The sequence below is a fragment of the Dipodomys spectabilis genome, unplaced genomic scaffold, assembly GCF_019054845.1.
Source record: "Dipodomys spectabilis isolate Male_0828 unplaced genomic scaffold, ASM1905484v1 ptg000021l, whole genome shotgun sequence".
NCBI classification, from domain to species: Eukaryota; Metazoa; Chordata; class Mammalia; order Rodentia; family Heteromyidae; genus Dipodomys; species Dipodomys spectabilis.
The window spans coordinates 1,937,099-1,963,155 of NW_024870698.1; positions in this window are offsets into that span (position 1 = coordinate 1,937,099).

Genomic DNA, 26,057 nt, shown 5'->3' on the forward strand with positions numbered 1-26,057 from the left:
TGATGGCCAGTTTTGGACAACCTAAGCCTTCAGCTGCATAAACCACTTCAATTACCACCTTTCATATTAATCTCTGGCTCTCTATATTATCGACTCTGTTCCTCTGGAGAATCTAATATGAGTCCTTTCCTCAGATGAAGTATTATACAGCACTTAGAAGGTCTTCCAAGCCTCTCTCCTTGGGTCCCTCTTTGCCCTTGGACATAGCCGTCACAGTGCATCTTTACAAAGGGAGACAAGGGCCATTAATCTGGCTGTAAAGTAGGGTAGGGCACCTGGTCTTAATCACTAAATAACAAAGTTGATTATGGGTCACATATTGAATTTCATTTGCTAAGGCTTATTATTATTTATTCCAGGTAATATTGTATATAATATATATTATGGGTTATAGGCTTTCATTAGATATAGAATATTCCATAAATTTATGAGATATTACCCAGCTTTTGTTAGATTGGGAACCCTTGGTCTTTCCTCTTCCACAACACTCATATTGTACCAATTTTGCTTTGGACCCTCTTCAGAGCCTTTTGCAATCTGGAGGGTGGTACAAATGGCACTGTGCAGGATGCAGAGTGTGAAGTGCATCTCGAGGCATTTGGGAGGTGAGTCCTCTGTGAGTCAGCTTCCTAGTCCCCAGGCAAAATTGGGTGCAGTCTTTTGCCTCAAGTTTACCCTCCAGAATTTCCTGAAGCCTGAGGAAATTGCGTTCATAAATCTTTCTCTCTTCCTTTGGGAGATGCAGGGAAGAAATGAGAAGGTATACTGTTAAATTAGATTATCAGGCCTAGCCACTACAGGGCCACATTTTCAGAATCCAGGGTGTTGCATTTGAAGAGTCTGTTGTCATCTTGGCACCAGTGCTTAGAGCCTCTGCCATATTCTTCTTCATCAGGAAAGAATTTGAAAGTGATGAACAGTTTTGATTTTCTTACAGCTGCTCTTACATTTCCTCTTGCACCAAACCCAAAGGAGAGCCTCTGTCAGATAAGGAAAAATGGAGGTCAGAGATATGTAGGGTCATATGACCAACAGCTAAGCTCCCCTCCTCGACACAGGCTTAGGTGTTGATCCAGCCTGAGTCAAGGATTGGTGAGTTACTGAAAGGAAAAAGCCTCTTCTAAATGCTCAGACTCTGTGGCTTTCAGGGCAGCTTGGAAGGATTTGACTGTGGATACTCTAGAATCCTCTCCTTATTCTTGATTAACCACTGAGATGACACTGTACGTTGGGGTGCAAAGCAGCCCTCATATTTTGTTCCGACCCATGGAATCTGAAGGTGCTATTGGCCTTATTCTCAAATATCCATCAATTCATTAGTTTCTTTGCTCACATGTCAGCTAATATGCGAAGCAATGGAGATATAAAGCCAAAGAAAGTTAGTATAGTAGTTCTTTGGTGTTTGGAGGCCTGGAGTTATAAATAAAATGCACATGTATGCTTACACATATTTTTCTAGGCGAGATGTATAAGTTTTGGTCAGATTCTCCAAAGGCTACTAGTTCTTAGGAAAAACCTATTGCAAATACTTTTGTGATAAGTTCTAGAGCCTACTAATTCAGTCTGAGTGCACTGTGGTGGTGGTAGTGGGATGTGTAGAGGAAAATATGAGATCCTTTGGAATCCAAAGATGACCAAGCTTCATTTGCTGCAGTGAGACACAGAGGCAGAAATAATTCTCTGGCACATGTTTACTTTATACCTGAAACTAGAAAGATGAATGGGAAACTTTTGGAAGGCAAGAAGAAGAGCCAGCTACAGAGGAGAGCTCTAAATGGGAAGTGTGTGTGTGTGTGTGTGTGTGTGTGTGTGTGTGACATTTTTGCTGGTGGGTCTCTTTACATTTGTAGAGAGAATCATAATGTTCATTTATAAAATGTCATGCTTTATACCACTTTGACTCTCAAGGTTGGATAAGTTGTGCAACCAACAGAAGACTGGTGTACCTGAGTTAGTATTTAGAATTATCTACTAATGCACTTATTGTCTGCCTGACTTCCAGTCCTTTGAGGACAGTACTAGGACCAATCATCTTAATAAACACTGGGTATTCCTAGTACCTAAGTGCTACCTGGAGGCCTTAGCTTTAATCTGACGATGGCTTCACTCATCCCTTTGCCTCTCATTAAGGGACAGTGTCTAATGTTTCCTGCATTGAATATGGGATGATTTTTTTTTACTTGTTTTGAACAATAGAAGTAAAAATGCTCACATTTTAGAGCTTAAATTGTAAATGATCTGGTCACTTAAACTCAATCTTAGTATGCTTAAGAATCTTCGCTCTCTTGGAACCCTGGGACTCCATGTCCAGAGCACACTGCCGGAATAACCACATGGAGAGACAGGACCAGGGAAGAGGGAAGAGAAGCCCATCTCATGTAGGTCATCTGAGCTGACCACACTGATTACGTGGAAATAAGATGATCTTCTATCCTACAGACTCTGTTGGGCTGCACTGTCCAGGCTCACATGGCGCAGACACAGTTTATCTCCACCAGGGTGCACCCAATTTACAGAATGCTGAGCCAATAATGTCTATGGATATTTTAACACTGGAAGTTTTTGTTTACTGGCTTTCAAAAATCTACCCAATTTCAAAGTGATGTAGTAAAAGAAGAGATAATTGATGGGTGGCAGGTAGATGATACTCAATAACTATAAACAAATGAAGGAATGAAGGAAGGAATGAATTGGTCTCCCCTCCAAATAAATGCAGATTTATCTGTTGGGGATGTCAAGTTGATTGGTGCATACTTGGTAAGTCTCATCTGATTATGTGGAGCTGAGGAATACCCAGCTCCTTTGTACTGGGCTGATTAGCTCCATCCCAGCGCTCCCTGGTGGATGCCCAGAAAGTGCTTCCTGTTGAACAGACAGGAGAGCAGTTGGTGAAGTAAGTGCTGTGGACAGAGAGTACACTGGACTTTGGGGAGGTGGGTAGAGGGAGAACATGGCTGTCAAATATGGCCAAGGAAGGCTTTCAAGCAATGTCTTCTGGGAGCAAGGGATTTCCTTCACCATCTGCCTCTACAGAGCGTACTTTCCAAACAGTAGAAGCAAAACCTACCATGAAATATAAACTGGAGAGGTTTTCCAGGATGCTAAGGACCACGAGCAGTCTCTGGGGCTCTCTGGATTCATTAGGCCTCACTGATGGAGGATTTCATTTGTGCATAAGGGACAGAGTCTTGATGGCTGTCTAGGAGCAGAAGCTTTCCCTAAAGGCATGAGAAGCTTTGGAGAATTTTCAGAAGGGATTTAATCTGCTCTGATCGGCAGGGGTAGCCATGTTTTGGGGACAGTAATGGGCCAGATGAGCTTCCAAGTGTCTGCTTCTGAACCCTCACAGCAGGTCTACTTCCTGTGGAAGTCTCTGGAATGCCTGTTGTTGTCTGTCCATCTGTGTTCCATCAGGCCTAGAAAACTTCAAGTTATTGGTGCTAAGATTAGAACAATTGTTACTTCTTTCATTCATTAACCTGTTCTTCTGGTGTCAGTATGGGCTACAGGCTTCTGGGATAGTATTTTTCTTCTATGATTGATAACAATGACTCTTCACTTGTTGAGAGCCCTGCAGGGAGTCTCTCTGCATGATAAGCTTGGCTATCTCGCTGGAACATCTCTCAAGGCTATTTACAGAATCTGGTCTTTGCATCCTGCCCCAAACAAAGACCAGGTAGCTGCTATTGACCACCTTTTCACACTGCCCTAAGCAAGCATCCTGCAGCTGCTACGCCCAATGAAAAAGCTTCCTTATTCTAAGCATATAAATATCCCTGTGTGAAAAATAAAATTTGGCAGCTTGATCAGAATCCTTGTCTTGCTGTCCTTCTTCGTGTCTCTTGTCTCTTCATTCCTTCTCGCTTAGGTTCACTGCCCTGGTTGAAGTCCTGCGGGTCGGGACAACTGGCGCCCAACGTGGGGCACGAGCCTCTGACTGAGGAAGGAACGCCGTCCTCCCGGAAAACTTGGCCAAGTACAGTCCGAGATCGAGAGATCGCCTCGACAGACCCCGCCGAGAGACAGATCCAGGAGGAGAGTGGGGACGGCGCATAGTAAGTGACCCACTATGGGACAAGCAATATCATCACATGATCTATTTCTGTCAGACCTCAGGGAGGCCTTCAAGACACGAGGAACGCGGGTTAAGAAAAAGGATTTAGAATTATTTTTCTCATTCATAGAGGACTTGTAGGAATCATAGATGCAAAAAGATGGCAAAGAGTAGGAGATTGTTTAACAGATTATGAAACCTTTGGTTCAGAAAAGGTTCCTGCTACGGCCTTTTCCTATTGGAATTTGATTAATGACATTTTAAAATGTTCTCTGTTTGATAGTGGAATATTAAAACTTGTAAAAACAGGAGAGGAGGTTCTCCAACATGCCTCTAGGCCCCCCTCGGCTTGCCCATCAGTTGTATTAGATATGACTGCTGGTCAATTTACTGAAAATCCCTTCCTTTTGTGGCCCAGCCCTTCAAGGGCCCACTACCCCTCCAGATCCAGATGTTTTTTCTCCCCCCCTTTTACCTAACCTGGCACCTTTACGCGAGACTCTTCAACATAGGCGAGAACACCTTCAACTTTTAAAAGAACTGCGGTCCCTTGATTATGAACTCCGCATACTGGCCTTGGCCGATACGCCAAAAACGCCTGATAAAATTAAGGTTAGATCAGGCCATCAATCAGTTCTCACCTTTCCAGTAACTCGGAGCCAGACAGATAGGACCTCAGAGGGTGAGGAGGACGAATCAGAAGAGGAGGAAAAGGAGGATGAAGAGCAGGATACTGGGGATGAAGAGGAACAACCCACCCAGGGAAAAGGCCAACAAGAGTATAAGAGGCTTAGCCTCCGGGTTTGTTGAAAAGCTTAAAAATGCATGTGCCCAATATGGCCCGACTGCGCCTTATACATTAGCCTTGTTAGAAAACCAAAGTGCGCGCTGGCTCACCCCTAATGATTGGAAGTTCCTGGCCCGCGCCACCCTTAGTGGGGGTGATTTTGTTTTATGGAATGCGGACTTTAAGGAACAATATAGAGAGACCGCGCAAAAAAATTTGGCTAAAACATCTTCAAAAACCTGGACCTATACTAAACTTTTGGGTAATGCGCCCTTTGATACCAATGCTAAACAGGCGCGCTTTCCTACTGGACTTTTGGCACAAATTCAAAACGCTGGCCTTTATGCTTGGAAGCGTCTCCCTCAAAAGGGATCGGCTACTACTTCCCTGGCAAAGGTTAGACAGGGGCCAGAGGAACCCTACAGTGACTTTGTCTCGCGGCTTAACTTGGCTGTAGAAAGGCTTCTTGGGCCAAGTGAAAGTGAAAGTGCCTTTGTTAAACATCTTGCCTTTGAAAATGCTAACCCTGCATGTCAAGATGTCCTCCGACCACATAAAAACAAGGGTGACCTCTCTGAGTTCGTCAGGCTTTGTGCTGGAGTAGGAACCGCTCACACCACGGGGCTCGCCATAGGTGCCGCCTTTACCAAGGCATTTCAAGGTTCAGTCCCCAGCTTGCATACTTGCTTTAATTGTAAACAACCTGGTCACTTTGCACGTGAATGTCCCTTCGGCAAACAAAGCCAAGGGGCAATGCCCTCCCAAGCTACAGGTAGACCACTCCCTGCCACTCTTTGTCCCAAATGTGGTAAGGGCCGTCATTGGGCCAATGAATGTAGATCCAAAACAAATGCCCTTGGACAGCCCATTCTCTCTCGATTTTTCGGGAAACTTCCCTCGGGGCCAGCCCCTGGCCCCGACCATCCCCAAGACAAGCCCACGGGCAATAGGGTTTGTCCCCTCCCAAACTCCCAGAGACCCCCTTACAGGCAAATGGAAGGGCCTAGATCCTGTTCTTATCTGGGGGCGAGGTTCAGCCTGTATTTTAGATCAAGAACAAGCGGTCCCAAGGTGGCTGCCTGAACGCTTGATAAAACAGGTGAATGGCTTACCACAACCCAGGGGAAGCCTTCCCCCCGAGGATGATGCCTTTTCTCTTGCAGATGCAGCTAGAACTCCAGACATGGACCATCCTGTTTAAATTTATTAAATAACAGATTAATCTCTTGATTTCTAAGCCCATACAGGTTCATCACCATCGCCTTGATATGGCAGACTGCAGCATTGAGATCTAGGAATTAGTGTTTTGCCATGAGCTTGTTCCAGTGGGAAACAGCCCTCCTTTTTTTCTTATTTAGAAAACCCTCCTTATTCATAACTCCTGACCATTCAACGGGCAAGACCTATTGCCATAAGGAATAGGTTCGCCCCTCCTCCTATAGGCCCCTCCGCTTGGGGGAGGATGCACCTATGGGAGGAAGAAAAAATGCTCTAATCAAGGGTGCAGGTAAGACTGCAGGGGGATGGATCCGCGAGATCCCAAAACCCAAGACCCCTGAGTGGCAAGCTCTGGTGCATGACGGTTGGCATGCATACCCACAAGCCGTCTCCTCAAAAAACATGCCAAGGTCTGTAAAATTCCCCTCCCCGAGTGAGGACGCTCGCTCAGAGTGGAGAAAAACCCTGGGCCCTTAGAGGAACAGAGCCTCTGTCACCCCCTCAAAAAGAGCACCAACAATTGATGGTCAATTTTCTAAATAAGAAAGGGAGAGATGTTGAGAGCCCTGCAGGGAGTCTCTCTGCATGATAAGCTTGGCTATCTCGCTGGAACATCTCTCAAGGCTATTTACAGAATCTGGTCTTTGCATCCTGCCCCAAACAAAGACCAGGTAGCTGCTATTGACCACCTTTTCACATTGCCCTAAGCAAGCATCCTGCAGCTGCTACGCCCAATGAAAAAGCTTCCTTATTCTAAGCATATAAATATCCCTGTGTGAAAAATAAAATTTGGCAGCTTGATCAGAATCCTTGTCTTGCTGTCCTTCTTCGTGTCTCTTGTCCCTTCATTCCTTCTCGCTTAGGTTCATTGCCCTGGTTGAAGTCCTGCGGGTCGGGACATTCACTTGGCTACATTTTAGTCAGGATTCTGAGCTTTCTCCTAGTCACATCCATGAACTAGGAAGACCTCTGTTAAGTCGGTCTAGCAAAGAACCCCCTACCCCTGATATCTGACTAGGTTCCTTATCCACCACTTCTGCATCACCCTGGCTTGTCATCACCAAAAATCCTGTTTGATCAGGCCAGCCAGGATCCTCTCTGCCATTGATATTTCCTCTTAGTTATGTCTGCCTACTAGTTCCCTGTACTGCTTTCCTACAACCTTGTATACCTGCATTGTATTCCAAGCTGAGCCGCCTTTCTCTCTCTCACTGCGAGATCCTGTTGCTGTGGTGACTATACTTATCACAATGGTCCCGAATAAGTCTGCCTTACTTTGCCCTATCAAGTGTCACTAAATATTGTTTCTTTAAATTAGGAAATAAATGCACAGTGCTTTCAATATCTTTAAATACCTGTGAGTGCTAGTAATGAACATTTAAAATAATTAGTCTTGAGAAAGGGAATGGGGTTTCAGAAATAATTACGGACCACTTTTGATTTGCTGAATTGTGATTCCTAACATTTCTGAGGTCTCAGAACAAAATGTAAGGGGATTACTGTGCATGGGTTAGATACTCTTCTGGAATGCATTAGAATTGAGAGGCCAGAGACAGCTTACGTATCCCTCTGATCTCTGGGATTTATGACATTCTTAATCAGAAAAAAGAGGCTGCATGATTTCTTCCAATTTCAAAAGAAGGCAAAATTTATGAGTGGTTGGATGAATTGGCCATCTCTTTCTGGAGACTATTTTATCTCCAGCCTTCATTTAGAATTGGGATTGATTGATCCTCGGTGATGTGACCACTCAGCCCCAAGGAAGGTGCGCCTCGGATGTTTATTAGGCTGTGCACAAGGCAAAAGTGATCAAGCACGCATTGAGCTCCATTGCCCATCCACCCACCAAACTCCTCCTAGGCTGCCCAGAATTTCCCTGGGAGCAGGAGCCAGTCCAAAGCCAAGAATCAGTGTCCTGCTATTTGATGCCTCTCCAACAATTCCAGAGAGGAAATCAATGTTCCTGACTGCAAGATTGCTGAACAGACTTAGATTTTTTTTCTCTGTATTGATTTTTTTTTTTGCCATACTCCATCTTCATCTTCCCCTTTTAAAATTCCTCTTAGAACTCTATCTACAAGAAGCATATATTTTCATTCGTTTCTCTTTTCCCTCTTCCCTCTTTAAGCTTAACTCATTATTGTGTCAATCAAAACCTTTCCCTTCCCATCACTATCAGGATTGGGGCAGATAAAGAAGTGTGGGAAGTGGATTTAGCCAGATTCTTCCTTCAACAAGAGGGTGCAGGGTTGGTGAGAAAGTTTTCCGTTCTGCACACAAGCCTACCACCTGTGGGTTCCTGAGAACTCTGCAATGGCCTTAAAAACAAGCCTAGGGAGAACGAGAAGCTGTGAAGTAGAGTACTTATTACTGTGGAGGCCCTTCTTCCCCAGCCAGGTCACCCTGCATGCCAGCTAACTACAGGTAAAGAAAGAATCCCAGGAAAGCTTCACAGAGTCTGATGCTGGTATCAGAAGCACACAAATATCCTGTGAAATTGTGAAAACTAACACATGGCTATTGGTTTAAGCCACTGAGATTGGAGGTTGGTTTTTGTTACAAAGTCAGATCATATTAACAGATAGTCAATGACAGCTATGGACAATCTTAAAAATCCATCCTAACCAAGGCCAAGGTCTAACATAAATCTTACCCCATCCCAATTGAATGGTTTTGAGCAGTCCAGAATGTCATGATTCTCTTCTCAGACAATTTTGTTAGGTATCAATTGTTAGGTAACAATCTTAATTTTTGCCTTAAGGTTTTTTTTTTCTTTTCTACTTTTTGTTTTTGCAAAGAAAAGTTTATCTTGTCACCTGCCCCTACTAAAATCAATTGGAAGGTCTCACAGAACTCATCATAGTCTATGGGAAAAAAGAACTTTCAAACTGTCTACATTAAAAACAAATACTCGCTAATTTTAAATCAAACCCCTGCATTCTCTCTTAAAACAAAAAACAAATAAATAGTTGAGTGGGACCCAAAGATGTAAGAAGCTAACCAGATTAAATGGTACTAATTCCACTCACCCCATCCCAGCCTCCTCCACACAAGCCCCCATTTTACATTTTGGCCTCTGATTCTTGGCTATCTGCTCTCTCTACAGAATCACAAACTTCCTGAAACCAGCATCCACACCCTGCTGTAGGGTCTTCAATGAAGTCTTTCTTAAAAAGACTTCATTGACCATTAAGAACTGCTGACCCCTGGTCATAAATGCTGACAATTGCCTTCCAGAAGACTCTTTTATAAACGGTAGAGCAACTATTTAGCTGTCCTTTCTAATTGATGGGTATTTTGCAATCTGTGACTGCCTGATCCTCCTCTCCTCATTTCTCCTTGATTACTGCCAGGGAAGTTTGTTCTATCCCAACCCCAGGGAGTCTATTTCATTTCCTAATTACTTTCCCTGCTGAGAACATTCTTGCCTTGTGGTATCTAACCTAAATTCCCCCTTTCTGTAACTTCAGGCCATTGCTCCTTAGTCTAAATTCTCTGAAAGGAAGAACAATTCCCTTGATTAATTTATTTTGTGATCTCAAAGCTGTTTATACATCACATTTCTTTTTCCCCAGAAGTTTCTTTTTGCTAGATCAGAGAAATAAAATTTCTCATTCCATTTCTTCTCCAGGTCTTTGTAGTTACTATCTTTAGATATTTTTCTTTCTGGGTTGACATATCATAATTGTTCTCACTTATTGAATATTCACTCAACAGGTTAGGCACTGAGCTAAACATGGTATGTACATTATTTTGTGTGACTTTCAGGAGGAGGCAAGCCATGTTATTAACTCTAATATAGGAAGAAAATGCATCTGAAAAATGTCAAGTAACCACCAGAAGTCACACAGCTGAGTAGCAGGAGGACTCAGGCTCAAACTCAGGTCATTCCATTTTGAGAGCTCTTACCTGCTTCTCTGTATTCTCTTCTAATATGGCCACTGCAACAGTCTTCTCAGACCACTTTACTCACACCATGTTTTTTTTTTTTTGAGATATTTTATTTTTTTACATGCTTGTAGCAATAAGGGCATTCAAAGAGTTGAATATTTTGTGTCACTACCAGTTTGAATACATAACAACTCTGAGGTTGGGCAAGTTATTTTCTAATCTGTGAAATGCGAAAGTAATTATGCTTACTCTGACAGGCATAATATCACTTAGACTGAATTTTATTGCTCAGGACAATTTAGTTTTTATTCCTTTAGTTTTCTTAATTATTGTAATTTTGAGAGTAAGAAATACAAGAGTGGTGAACTTAAGAAATCCAGGAACATAGAAATAGCCCATGATATCAGCTATGCATCAGGCAAGGCCCTCATATCTAAACTATACTTAGAGGGGCTGGGAAGGTAGCTCAGTGGTAGAGCGCTTGCCTTGCATACCTGAGGCCCTGGGTTCAATTCCTCAGCACCACATAAGCAAAAAGAAAAAAGCCAGAAGTGGTGCTGTGGCTCAAGTGGTAGAGTGCTAGCCTTTTGCTGAAGAGCTGAGGGACAACGCCCAGGCCCAGAGTTAAGGCCCCAGGACCGGACCCCCCCCCCCCAAAAAAAAAATAAAGATTAAAATAAAATAAAATAACATATACTTAGAGCTCAAAACATTAAACCCTCCAAAAACAATTCCACAAAGAAGCAACAACCCAATTAATATATGGGCTAAAGACCTAAAGAGAGACTTCTCAGAAGAAGCAGTAAGAATGGCCAACAGACTTATGAAGAGATGTTCAACATCTTTGGCCATAAAAGAAATGCAAATGAAAACAACAGTGAGATTTCACCTTACCGGAGTCAGAATGGCCATTATCAAGAAAACCAACAATAACAGATGCTGGACAGGATGTGGCCAAAAAGGAACGTTATACACTGATGGTGGGAATATAAACTTGTTCAAGCACTCTGGAAAGTAGAGTGGTTCCTCAAAAGACTGAACATAGCTGGATGCCAGTGGCTCATGCCTGTAATCCTAGCTACTCAGGAGACTGAGATCTGAGGATCATGGTTCAAAGTCAGCCCGGGCAGGAAAGTCTGTGAGACTCTTATCTCCAATAAACCACTCGAAAACCGGAAGTGGTGCTGTGGCTCAAGTGGTAGAGCACTCGCCTTGAGCTGAAGAGCTGAGGGACAGCACACCGAGGCCTAGAGTTCAAGCCCCACAACTGACAAAAAAAAAAAAGACTGAACATAGAGCTTCCCTATGACCCAGCAATTCTACTTCTTGGCATTTATCCAATTGGCCACAAACCAGGCCACACTAAAGCTATCAGCACAACCATGTTCATTTTAGCAATGTTTACTATAGCCAAGATATGGAATCAACCCAGAAGGCCTTCAGTGGATGAATGGATCAAGAAAATATGGTATATGTATATATAATGAAATTCTAGCTTTCAACAGGAAGAATGACATTGCCCCATTTGTAAGGAAATGGAAAGACTTGGGAAAAATTAAGTAAGGTAAGCTAGACCCAAGGAAGCATAGGTTGCATGATTTCCCTCATTTGTAATAAACAGAATGTGCTTATGAATCTATAAGTTAGCCCAAAGGATAGTAAAAGAAAATTACACTTGGACATGATAAATTAAACAATACTCTAAACATTCACACAGTGAGAACAAAGGAGACTATTCTTAGGAGAGGATCACAAGGGCTCAATAGCTATGTGCACATGATCATATAAAATGATGCTATTGAAATGAACTCCAAGCACTGGAAACAAGAGTTTTTAAAAATTTTATTTTTTGCATTTCTTTTTTTTTTCTGTTTATTTCCCCCCCCTTTTGCTACCATATTTGGTTTCTGTACCTTTTGTCTTGTATGTGAGTTTATCTCATTTGGGGAGGGGAAGGAGAAGGACAGAAATGGTGGGGCAAAGGGTGAACTAATTCAGCAGTGATACTCACTAGACACTATTTTTTTTTAAATTTAATTTAATTTTTTGTGAACACACTGTACAGAGGGGTTATAATTACATGGGCAGGATAATGCGTACATTTCTTATCAAGCATTGCAGCCTCCTCCTTTGTTTACCCTTCACATCCCTTCCTAGCCTCCCCCCCAAATCCTCCCTGCCTCCCCCGCACCAACGTTGTAAAGCTCGTTTTTCTTTTTTAATTTAATTTAATTTTTTTTGTGAACATACTGTACAGAGGGGTTACAATTACATGGGCAGGATAATGCGTACATTTCTTACCAAGCATTGCAGCCTCCTCCTTTGTTTACCCTTCACATCCCTTCCCAGCCTCCCCCCCCCAATCCCAATCCTTCCCCCCCCCCCCCCCCCCCGCACCGACGTTGTAAAGCTCGTTTTCGTTTTGGACATGACAACTTGTACTTCTCATTGTTGCAACAGGTCCACCTGTATCCTTAAACAACTGGTTTTTCCCCATCTCCTCCACAAGTTATACTGACATCAAATATAGTGAAAGCAGGGGTTATACTGTGGGGGAGGGACATACAAAGCAACAAAGAGATAATCTTATAAATGCGTTAGAAACACATGCATGAAAGAAAAAACATTAAAATACATATCTAAGGGTTCATTTTCCCGACATCACATTATCTGACCTTTTCCGCTTGACTCATACATATACTAGATATTGCAAATAAGGGAAACCATGGGACCTATGTTTCTTTGGGCCTGGCTTACTTCACTTAATATAATTTTTTCCAAGCCTTTCCATTTCCTAACAAATGGGGCAATGTCATTCTTTCTGATGGAGGCATAGAATTCCATTGTGTATATATACCACATTTTCTTGATCCATTCATCTACTGAGGGGCATCTGGGTTGGTTCCATATCTTAGCTATGGTAAATAATGCTGCAATAAACATAGTTGTGCTGGTAGCTTTAGTGTGGTCTTGTTTGTAAACATTTGGGTAAATGCCCAAAAGTGGGATTGCTGGGTCATAGGGGAGCTCTATGTGAAGTCTTTTGAGGAACTTACATACTGCTTTCCAAAGTGGTTGAACAAGTTTACATTCCCACCAACAATGAAGTAAGGTTCCCTTCTGTCCACATCCCCTCCAGCATGTGTTGTTGTTAGAGTTCTTGATTTTTGCCATTCTAACTGAAGTGAGGTGGTATCTCTATGTTGTTTTGATTTGCATTTCTTTTATGGCTAGGGATGTTGAACATTTCTTCATGTGTCTATTGGCCATCCTTCTTTCTTCTTCAGAGAAGTTTCTCTTTAAGTCTTTCGCCCACTTATTTATTGGGTAGTTGTTTCTTTGAGGATTTGTTGTTGGGGAATTTAATTTTTTGAGTTCCAAGTATATTTTAGATATGAGACCCTTGTCTGTTGTATGGCTAGTGAAGATCTTCTCCCAATCCATGGGCTTTCTATTGATCTTGCTAGCTATGTCCTTTGCCATGCAGAAGCTCTGCAACTTCATGCAATCCCATTTGTCCAACCTTTCTTTGATTTGTTGTGTTTCCGGGTTTTTATTCAGAAAATTTCGGCCTGAGGCAAGGAGACCTAGGGTTTCTCCTATTCCATCCTGTAATGTTTTCAGAGTGTCTGCTTTGATTCCGAGGTCTTTGATCCATTTAGAGTTGATTCTGGTGCAGGGTGATATATAAGGATCTAGCTTTAGTTTTCCACAAGTAGTTAACCAATTTTGCCAGCACCATTTACTGAAGAGGCTGTTTTTCTTCCATTCTATTATTTTAGCTCCCTTATCGAAGATTAGATGGCTATAGGTCTGTAGGTTAATTTCTGGGTTTTCAATTCTATTCCATTGTTCCTGAGGTCTGTTCTTATGCCAATACCAAGCTGTTTTGATTACTATGGCTTTATAGTAGAGTTTGAAATTTGGTATTGATATTCCTTCAGCAGTGAAGAAAGCCACTCCTAGGGCTGGCGCCCGAGCTGGGTGACTTTTCCCTGGGTGGAGCTGAGTCTGGCAGATCACGCTGCCGTTAAGTTCTTGTGACCTGCTAAATGACTCGTTTTATTCCAAGGCCTGAGTTGGAGCTAGCAGCTCCTCCAAGCTTTGTCGGTATCCAAGATGGAGATCTCCGGTACTGGGAGGGGGGGAGGGGGGGGAGGGGTGGCCTTCCCTCCTCTGCTCCCTGAGAAGGAGTGAGGACATCAGGCTTCTACTCATGCCGAGTCTTGGTTCCTGGGTCGTCTCTGGTCTGCGAACTGCAGGATGAAGATGTCCGCTCCTTGTCGGTTCTTGCTGGTGTTGAGTAGAATCTGCTCGCCCGCTGCGTCTGCTGTGTCTGGCTCCTTCGTCCCGGACTCTCTGTGGCTCAGGTATGGCTCCTGCGATCGCTGCCGCCGCCGCGATAAGAGCTCAGAATGTGTCTCCTTGCCTGGATTTTCCCTCTCTGGCCTAACTCTCTGTCCTGTGATGGCACACTTGGTGTGATTCTCTGGCTTAGGACTGTTCACTGGAACTCTAAAACTGCTTTCTATGCAAGAGCTTGTTTAGACTCCAGCTTCTCCTCCGCCATCTTCCCGGAACTTCCTCACTAGACACTATTATAGAAATGAACTTTACAGTAGGGGTAAGAGGGAGGAAGGGAAAAACTGGGAGAAAATGAGGGAGAGAGTGACACTGTTCAAAAAGAAATGTACTCAGTACCTGACTTGTATAACTGTAACCCCTCTATATACCACCTTTATAATAATAAAAAAAAAGCCCATGATAGTAAAGAAAGTTTATCTGGACTTAGAATTGGAACTCTATCTTTGACTTTTTCTCAGGCACATACATGAACCTGAGTGTGAAGGACTGAATCATATCCACCTATTCATCTGCTAAAGCCCTATCCCCAAATATAACTGTATTTGGAGACAGATCTTTAGGAAGTAATCAGGGTTAAATGAAGTCAGAAGAATGGGATGATAATCCTACAGGACTGCTAACTTTGTAAGAAGTGAGGGAAGAAGAGAAGAGGATGAGGAGGAGAAAAGGAGGAGAAAAAGCAGAAGAATCACATGGTACATTATAAATACATTAAAAATCGTACCAAGAAAGATAAAGCCACTTGTGTCCCTATCTTGGGGTTCATTTTGCTTATCATCATCTTATATGGTCATTATGTACATAACTTTTGACCTTTTCTGCTTGTCCTAGACATATACTAGTTATTGCAAATAAGGGAAACCATAGGACCTATGTTTTTTTGGGCCTGGCTTATTTCACTTAATATAATTTTTTCCAAGCCTTTCCATTTCCTAACAAATGATCTGGTGTCATTCTTTCTTTCTGATGGAGGCATAGAACATCATCTTTTCTAAAGAAAGTACATTTCAAAGAAAGAAAGAAAAATAAGAAAGCAGTAACGAAGCTCAAAATAATACAACCTCATGTAGTAATGAGTGTTTTAAAGAAAAATGTGTCAGAGCAAGGAAATAGAGTGGGAATTATTTTAGATAGAGTGTTAGAGAATATGTCTCTGGTGAGCAGCTTTGTGGAAAAGGTACAGGTGACAAAGAGGAGTTAGCCATTCATGGTACTGGGTCATGAGGATTTCAAGCAGAGGGAGTAGCTAGTGTTGAGTTCTTAGTGTAGGAATAAACTTGGAGTGTCCAAGATGTAGTAGCATCCCTGTGAGCTGTTGTTAAGTTAGGAAGAGCGGGTAGCAAAGCCAGTAAGGGGCAGCTCCAAGTGACCAGAAGGTTTTGATTAGTATGATCTCTAGAGAAAAAAGTTTCAGGAAATGTCCCAACTTTGTGTGATATTCATATAGTCTGGACTGATGAGCAGCTCTGGGTTTAGGTTGATCTGTTGTTTCAACTTGGGCTGGAGATCTTCCTTCAGACCAGTTGCCATGTCCAGTGATTTAAATTCATGAGCCTCCCATTTGTAGTATTTGTTGAAAAGAACTAACGGTGCATGTGTACAAACCCTGGCACCTCAGGAGAGCTGCATGACCTCAGACGAGTTACTCAGCATCTTTTTTTTTTTTTTTTGGGGGGGTCCGGTCGTGGGGCCTGAACTCTGGGCCTGGGCGCTGTCCCTCAGCTCTTCAGCTCAAGGCTAGCGTTCTACCACTTGAGCCACAGCACCACTTCCGGCTTTTTTCTTTTTGCTTATGTGGTGCTGAGGAATCGAACCCAGGGCCTCAAGCATGCAAGGCAAGCGCTCTACCACTGAGCCACCTTCCCAGCCCCTACTCAGCATCTTGTATCCAAGGCTATTTATATAGGCATTATGAGAACTGTGTGTATATGTGTGTGAGTAGCTGCTAGTCTCTCTTTGCCACCTCCTTCTAGTCACTGACCTTTTCTTACCTCCTCACTTCCATGCTGCATTACCTGATCCCCTCCACCTGACTTCTGCTAGATTTTCATTAATGGAGAATAAATGGCAGAGGTGAGAGTATCTGAGTATATCTTCTCTACATATTCACACACTCTAAAGCTCTCACCTAAGTAGTCTTTTAAAACACGTATGGTCTGAGTGTGGTGGCTCAAGCCTGTTATCCTAGCTACTTGGGAGGTGGGTATCAGGAAATTGAGGGCATAAAAGTTTACGAAACTGCATCTCAATCAATGGCTGGGTCAAGTGGTGCATGCCTGTCATTCCTAGAGACACTGAAAAGCATAGTAGAAGGATTTTAGTCAAGGTAGTCCTGGACATAAAATAAAAATATCCAAATAAAAATGGTACAGGATGTATGATCAAAAAGGTAAAGGACCTGCTTGTACAAATCACAGTACTTATCAGGGCCTATAAAACCTATAAAACTAAAAATAATACCAGATAGCTGCATTGTTTAATATGGTGACGTCTTGTCACTATTTACATTAATATTGAGATTAAAAATTTAACTTCTCAATTTCATTGTCCTTATTGATGTACTCCATAGTAACGTCTGTATTGCAAAGCGTAGGTAAGAGCAATGTTATCACCGCAGGAAGTTCTGTTGGAGAGCCTGGCTCTTACTCCTCAGCCCCTCATCCTGGGACATCTTCTTACTCTTGAGACTCTCTTAAATCACAGTACTTATCAGGGCCTATAAAACCTATAAAACTAAAAATAATACCAGATAGCTGCATTGTTTAATATGGTGACGTCTTGTCACTATTTACATTAATATTGAGATTAAAAATTTAACTTCTCAATTTCATTGTCCTTATTGATGTACTCCATAGTAACGTCTGTATTGCAAAGCGTAGGTAAGAGCAATGTTATCACCGCAGGAAGTTCTGTTGGAGAGCCTGGCTCTTACTCCTCAGCCCCTCATCCTGGGACATCTTCTTACTCTTGAGACTCTCTTTTTTCCAGGCACAAAACTTTTCCCCATAGTTATTCACACTTCTAGTTTCCTCTCTTTGTTTCTAACTCATCGAGTTACAGGCTAAGTTCTTTCTCAACAAGACATTTCTTGATCCTTGTCTCCAATCTAAATTCAGTGCTTTTTCTTTTCCTTCATAGTATTTAGCAAGTTATTTGATTATTTTCATGGGAAATACCTAACTTGTCCTTTAAGTAGCAAGTTCATGAGAGTAACTACACATCAGTACTTTAACTCCAGTGTGACACACAGCATGGGCATGGGTAGTTAATAAATATTTGTAGAATAGATGCATGGTTTAATGAGTCTCCCATATGCCTCCTCCACATGACAGATATCCTCTTTAGTTTCCAGAAGACAGGAACCTTATTTTTCTCTGCCCATTTCTATCTTCTTTCTCTCCTTTGTCTGAAAAGGGTCACCTTCAGATCTCTGTGGGTCCTGCTCTTGCATACTACCCAGCTAGGCCTGTCTTGGTGATATTTGTATTACAACAATACTATCAAGATTTTCAGTTCTTTGGGATAAAGCAAGACAAGTTGGTAAAGTAACTTAACTTTGTTAACATTGGTCTATGGATTGTTTATTTTTCATAATAATAATTAGCAGGACAGTTACAGACATAGTAAACTAGAAAGATAGCTAACCAATTGGGAAAAGACCTTTACCAGTAATATATCAGACAAAGGCCTAATATCTAATATATACAAGGAGCTCAAGAAACTAACCCCTCCCAAACTTAATACACCACTTACTAAATGGGCAAGGAAGCTAAGAAGAGACTTCTCAGAAGAAGAGGTAATAATGGCACAGAAACACATGGGGAAATGCTCATCATCCCTAGCCAAAAAGGAAATGAAAATCAAAACAACCTTGAGACAACCCAGTTAGATTGACCAACATTTTGAATTCGAATAACAACAAATGCTGGTGGGGATGTGGAGAAAAAAGAAACTCTGCTGCATTACTGGTGGGAATGTAAACTACTATAACCATGCTGGAAAGCAGTCTGGAGGTTCCTCAAAAAACTAAACATATACTTTCCCTATGACCCAGTCATTTCACTACTAGACATCTACTCTGAACATCATGAACCAGGATATGATAAGGACACCTGCACATCTGTGTTCATTGCTGGACTATTCATAATAGCCAAGATATAGAAACAAACCAGATGCCCCACAATAGATGAGTAGATCAAAAAAACTGCGGTCCCTATATACACAGCCATTAGAAAGAATAAAATAATCTCATCCGCAGGGAAATGGATGGAAGTAGAACAAATCATGTTAAATGAGGTAAGCCAAGCTCAGAGAGACAAATGGCACATGTTCCCCTGATATGTAGAAGTTAGGTCTAAAACACACTGGGACATGACAAATTACACAGGATCCTAGATACTCACACACAGCGAGACAAAAAGAGGATAGTCTTAGGAGAGAATCACAAAGGTGCAATACCCAAGTGCCTCTCTCTGTCTCTGTCTCTGTCTCTCTCTCTCATACATATGAAGTGAACTCCAAAGATATGGAAACAGGGCTTTAAAAAATTTGCTTTTCCTTTTTCTCATGATTCTGTGTTTTTTACCTGATATGTGGTATATTCTCATGTATATCTGTGAGAGGGGGAGGGGAGGGAACAGAATCCGAGGAAAACAGGGGAAAAGTGCAGCTGTGGAGTGCACTGGACATTAATGAAAGTGAGCTACACAGTTCGAGGGTAGAAATGGGAGGGAAGGAATGGGAGAGAGTGAGGGAACAGATGAACTGTATGAAAGGGAATGTACTTATTTCTTGATGCGTGTAAATGTAACCCCTCTGTATATCACCTCTGTAATAACAATAAAGTAAACTAAAAATAATTGTTAGCATAAACTATTTTAATTTCCCTATTTCTATGTAATTAATATGTCCACATTAGAAATCAATTATCCTTGCTAATTGCTATTGGTGCTATGGCTCATAAACTGAACACCCATCTTACTAATGAACTGAATGAGACATAATTTCTTGTTGTTTAAGGAGATGATCAACTCTAATCAGCAGTAAAATCAATCAAAACTTACTGACATCAATTGAAATCATATTAGTGTTTGGAAAAAAGTAAGATAATTACACTCATCTTATAACTTGTAGGTATTGTAACAATTCTAAAATGTACACCTATTTGAATAATACTAAATTTGCTGTGTCTATGCTAGTAGAGATAGAAATATATAATCTGTATAAATAAATTAAGGAATCTTTTCGCTCATAGCTCTTTAGTGCCACTGATTCAATTACTTCAATTTTTTTAGGTTTTAATTTTTCTCATGAGCTCAAGGTAATGGACTAAGCAAGTACTATGTGGGTTACTGTAGCAGGACAGGCCATACACACAGATGGTGTTTGATACTAGTTCTTTTTCTCTCCTCCATCTATCCTTCAAAAGTAAACTTACTGGCTGGATCATGCTTGTAATCCTAGCTACTCAGGAGGCTGAGATCTGAGGATTGCCATTCAAAATCAGCCTAAGCAAGGAAGTCCAGGAGATTCTTAGCTCCAGTTAACTACTGAAAACCAGAAACAGAGCTGTTGCTCAATTGGAGATGGCTAGCCTTGAGCAAAAAAGCTCAGGGACAGTTCTCAGATCCGGAATTCAAACTCTAGGACCGATTTTTCTTTCTTTCTTTTTTTTTTTTTGTTGTTGGTTGTGGGGCTTGAACTCTGGGCTTGGGCACTGTCCTTGCGCTCTTCAGTGCAAGGCCAGTGCTCTACCGCTTGAGACACAGCGCCTCTTCTGGTTTTCTAGTGATTTATTGGAGATAAGAGTCTCACAGACTTCCTGCCTGGGCTGGCTTTGAACCATGATCCTCAGATCTCAGCTTCCTGAGTAGCTAGGATTGCAAGCATGATCCAGCCAGTAAGTTTACTTTTGAAGGGTAGATGCTCGGCTGCTTTTGCATTTTTTTTTTTTTTGGCTGATATTTAAGGTAGTGGTACTGGGGTACTGGGAGTAGACTGCCAAGGTTCAAATCCCAGCTGTGTTGGAATTATTTGTCATGGCTAGGGCCTTGAGTTCTTTGTCTGGATTAACCTTTCACAAGTGACAAGGGCTCAGTTCTGTGACAGTGTGGGTACCACAGGAAATATATGTTTGGCCTTTGCATCTATCTTCTGGCATACAGTTCCTAAAAATCCTTGGGATCTCTGGAGCTATAAGAGCCTCTTGTACATTAACAAGTGGACTAGTGGCTTTAGGATGGAGTAGTCAGGAAAAACTATGGTATTAACATGGAGTACAGACTCTCAGCTCTCCTTTTGCTTTTGGTTTCCAGGGACTGGAGAGAGATAAAGATGGAATTGATCCTTAATGGCTAATCATTTAGTCAATAATACCTATGTAATGAGGCCTCCATAAGCCTCCATAACCCATAAAAATGGGTTCTGATAGTAGTCTGACTGCTGAGCTGTGGAGATCTCTGGAAGGTGCTGGGGTTGGAAAAGTTAGGAAACAATGCACTTCATCATGCCTTGTGCCTTGTATCTTTATTTGCCTGTTCATCTCTAATATTCTGTAATGTTCTGTAGGTAAATGGACAAATGTAAGTAAACTGTTCCTCTGAATTCTGTGAGCTTCTCAGCAAATTAATCGTCAGAAGCACAGGTTACAGTCTGGGGCTCGTGGTTAATGTGAGATGGCGATTTGTGGGACTGAGTCTTCAACTTATGGGATCTGACAGTATCTCCAGGTAAGAAGTGTCAGAACTGAATTAGGGGTTGGCCAGCTAATGTTGGCCAGAATGTCTTGGTATATATGCAGGGAAAATGTCCCCACACATTGTGGTGACCAAAGGTAAAACTGACTGAAAACGAAACAAAACAAAACAAAATGAAACAAAACAAAATGAAACAACAGCAACAAAAAGAAACCCAGTTCCTCCAGAACTAACTTTTCTTGTGTTGGCACAGTTCTGAGATTGCATATGCTTCAGGATTCCCCTGATTCAGGCTCAGACTGGATCGTCACGTCTTTTCCTTTTTTTCAGATTGAACCCAGAGCCTCACATGCGCTCTACCACTTACCTGGCCGTTTTGTTTTGTATTTTGCTTTGGAGATAGGGTCTTGCTAACTTTTTCTGGGCTAGATTAGAGTTTATAATGTTTGAAATACCTTCCCACCATGGTGGAGAGAATTTTCTATTGGGTCTTAGGATTGGATCTCAGGTTATATCAGAAGAATGATTTTGCCCAAAGTTTTCTCTCTACAACCATTGAGATGGTTGGCTATGAAATCTAAGACGAGTCAAGACTGTGTGGCTGTTCCTTTCTATCACTGAGGATCAGTTGCTCCTTGCTCATCCAACTATCCTCATCCTGAATGAAATAAAAGAAATAGGAAGAACAGGAGCTGTTAAGGGAAAGACTTGGGTAGTAGTAGGTGTCTGGTTTTCTAGACTAATGGGAGGTCACACTTTCCTCAGGGAGGGCGAGGCATAACTCCCAGTTTACGTTAGGTAGAAGAGAGCTATTGTCAATCTGGACCCCTCCTCCCTTTCCCCACCAGGACCCAAGCTTCTTCACCTTCTTTCGCACTAGATGCGATGTCTACACACATGGCAGCCATAAGCCCCAGTGGCTATTCTATCAATCTGGTTCTAGGGTCTGTCTCAATATCAAGCTCCTGTTCAGTGAATTTGTTTACTTATGCTCAGTGAATTTATGAAACAGAGACAGAGATAGGGAGACAGAGAGACATAGAGAGAGAGACAAAGAGATACAGAGACAGAGACAGCAAGAGAACAAGATACAGCAGGTGGAAATTACTCTAACTTTGCAAGTGGATAAAACGTCACACTTCTAAATTTGTCCAAATCAAGCCAACTCTAGCTCAGGGACCCTGCTCATCCAAGTCTAAGAGAAGCCTATCAGCCAGTTTGTAAGGTCTGCGACTCCCCATACTCTGACATGAGAAGAAACTGTGGTGATCAGTCCTCAGAATCACATCACCTCTGCTGCACACTGAGGGCCATGTGCTGCTCCTTCAACATCAACATCACCTCTCTTCTCAGAAACAGGCTTCATACTAGTATTCCTTTAATTGGATCAGCACTGTATCTCAGAACCTTCTCCTGTGCCTCTTTAGTCCTAGTGGCTAGTGTCCACATCACCTTGCAAGCCCTGCACAGTCTCAAACCAAGGCCTCAGGGCCTGGAGTACCATGGGGGAATAGATGGCAGTTTTCACTCACTTGTCACCTGGCACCTGACTTGGCAGGCATGGACCACTCTCCCTTTCCTCCCAGGACACAGGCCCCTCCCCCTCTTTCCCATTAGACATGATGTTTACAAACAGGGCAACCACAAGCCCCAGGTGGCTATTCTAGTTAGTGTTTGAAGTATGACCCATTCCAGTGATGACATTCTACAAGTGCACATATATGCCAAGTTTTGGGAAAAAGAACACAAATGTTTTGGGGAAAGAAATGCAAAAGTTGTCAGTAATAATTGTCTATATTAGTTACATGTTTAACTAGTGTTTTAGCTCTATTGGGTTAAATAAACATATTGAAGTGAAGTTGACCTGTTTCTGTCTGACCTTTCAAGTGTTTGCAAGGAAATTTAAAATTCACAGATGGCTCATGTTCTATTTCTGTTGGGAAGGCTGCTCTCTGCCTGGTACCTCCTTCTTGCCATTAAATTAAAAAAAAATCAGACGATTATTTTTGTTGTCATATCCCTGATGAGAGAGGAAAAGATGGAAGCTAACAAATAACCAATCCCAACATTTTTTTTTGTAGCCTCAGGAAACTGCCCCCTAGGAGGTTATAAAAGGCGGTGTCTCATACAGCACAAACCTATCCAGTCAGGGGAATGCATGCATTTCCTTTCATCAAACACAGGCTAGCCTCCAGTGGGAAGGATTGTTGAGGGACCTGAGAGAACTGAAAAGATGTGGAAAGACATGAGACCAAGTTAAATTCCCTGAGAGTTCCCATTACAACTTCAGTTCTTTCCCCTTTTTCTTCCTCTTCCGGGAATAACATTGCTTTTCTCCATCAGAAAACTTTAGAAAAGGTTATATTTCTCAGTGAACTTTCCTTAAGATGTGAATCTTACCCTTGCTCTTATCTACAATAAAGCAGACAGATATCAACAGAAGAGATTTTGTAACCAGCCTAGGATGGCTTTTTAGACTAATGAGTGTTCCAGCATGATTTCTTTCTTTCTTTTTTTTTTTTTTTTTCTTTTCCACTGCCAACACAATTTGGGAGACAGTAGTGAGCTCTCCTTTGAGAGAACCCAGTAGAGTGGTACATCTAGATAGAATGTTAGTTTTCATTCTATTGGTCCTTTCTTTATTAAGAACACATCTTTTGGCAGGCACCTATAATGGCTCACACCTATAATAGTCTTACCTGAGGATTATAGTTCAAAGCCAGCTAAAGCAGGAAATTAACCAACAAAAAGCTAGAGGTGGAGCTGTGGCTCAAGTGGTAAAAATCTCAGGGACAGCAACCAGGCACTGAGTTGGTGCACGCACACACACACACACACACACACACACACACACACACACAAACACACACACACACACACAAACACACACACACACACACACAAACACACACACACACACAAACACACACACACACAAACACACACACACACACACACACATACACACACACACACAGACACACACACACACACATTTTTAGACAGGTACTAGTGGCTCATGCCTGTAATCTTAGCTACTCAATAGTTTGAGATCAGGAAGATCATCATTCCAGGTCAATCTGGACAGAAAAGTTCACGAGACTCCATCTCCAAAAATAACAAAAAGAAAAGCAGGGCTGGAGGCCTGACTGAAAAGGTTAGAGTACCAGCCCAACGAGCAAATATGAGATCCTACTTCCAAAGCTCAGTTCCATGGAGGGTGTGGGGGATACATCTTTAAGGAGATTAATTGAGTATTTCAAGAACAAGTTGGATGACTTGGTTATCATGGTTATCCTTGCTCTATTGCTTGCTTGTGTTGCCTCATTTTTGTGCCATAGACTCTGTACATCAGCTTTCTCAGTTTGATTCTGGTTTTATGTGGCCTTTCTCTGTTGACGCTGGATCTTGGCCAGTGAGGCTGGGCCTCTTATTTGAGTGAGTATGGGACAGTTGTACCTGAGGGGGAAAAACAAACAGACACAGTCTCATCTTCTAGGGTGGTTGCACATGTAAAATTGTCCAAGAGACGATTTTCTAAGACAGGGATGGAGAGATCAAGATTGCTATGTAGATCAAAGAAGACTTGAAAATCTAAATGGGCAAAGGAAGGAAGGGAGTGAGAGAAAGAAAACCAGAGAAGCCTCAGCAAGCATCTCAGTAGAGGAGAAGCAAGCAGTGAAAGTTACGGTGTGCTGAAGGGGCCAGAGGGTATTTTTACAAATGAAAAAAAATGTTCTAATAATGTTCAGTTTAAAATTGTTGGTGTTTCCATCATGTAAATCCATTCTTCACCTCCTCAGGCTTCCTGCCAAATACTCAATAACACGCACTAGCCTTGTGCACTGTGTCTTGTGGGAGCGGTTGTTGTTTGGTTGTTGTAGGAAGTGGGGAAGTGCTTGAGTTGCGTGTCTGGATTAGAGTGACACAGGGCCTTGTTTCAGCAGAATAAGAACCTTAAAGACAGAGAGGGGCCATAAGAATGTAATTGCCCCTCCTACTTGTAAAAAAAATGGTGGAAAGCCTTGTTTTTTTTTTTTTTTTAAATAGATTATGAATTGAAATTTCCAGTCTTACCAAGATTCTTGAGGCTGGGACAGTCCAGTGAACATTCATGGTGATATGTTTTTGGATAAGATCCACTCTGCCCTCCCTTTCCTTTCTTCTTTCCCTATCTTCATCTAAAGTCAGTATACGGGAATCCACGTATAAAGCTATATTCAGGTTGAGAGATTTGTTACACCAATCCTTTCCAGGAAGTTTTGGCTATCAAGAGGATGGGGGAGGATCATTGGTAGACCAAGGTGAGGCAAAGAGTGCTGTTATATTACATTCAGGATTAGTCACATAAATCTTCCAGGAATTCCATCTGTCATATCTCTTGCCAAGAGTTATTCAGTGCCTTTCCTGCCCATATAAATTGTCTTGACCAGTATTTCCTTCACTTTCATCTCTATTAACCCCTGGGCTTCCATAGTATTCTCTAGCCTTAGGAGCACACTGCTATCTTTATAGATATGTTCCTATCTAATCTGGCCATATATATTTCAGGATTTGCTAGCTGTGCTTGAGTGATTTGGGTGTCTACCAGAAGCCTCCTGATAAAATACTGCCTTCTCTGCCATTGTAGACTTACAGTTTATTTTTAAAATAACTCACTTGAAATTTAATAGGAGGTTTTAAAGCTATATCTGGTCTAAGCCCCATAAGTTCTAGCTTTTAAGAACACTTTTGGCACACTGATCTGGGGCTTTCTGAGCTATGGAGAGGGAACAACATTGCCATTGTATTGTGCCTTACTGTGCCTTATTCACAGTGTATATAAAAAGCAAAAGGAAAAAGTATGCTAGTAATCTGTTAATAAACTCATGGATATGGTGATTAACCAAAGAGCATTTACAATTAGAAATGAAGTAATTCAGTATATAGATAAAGTATCTGAGTCACATGTTCAGCAGGTAAAGGGAAAGATGAAATCAGTCCCTTAAGATACTAGTTTTGAAGAACATCATTTAGTTGGTATATATTGTTGATTTCTGGGCACTTC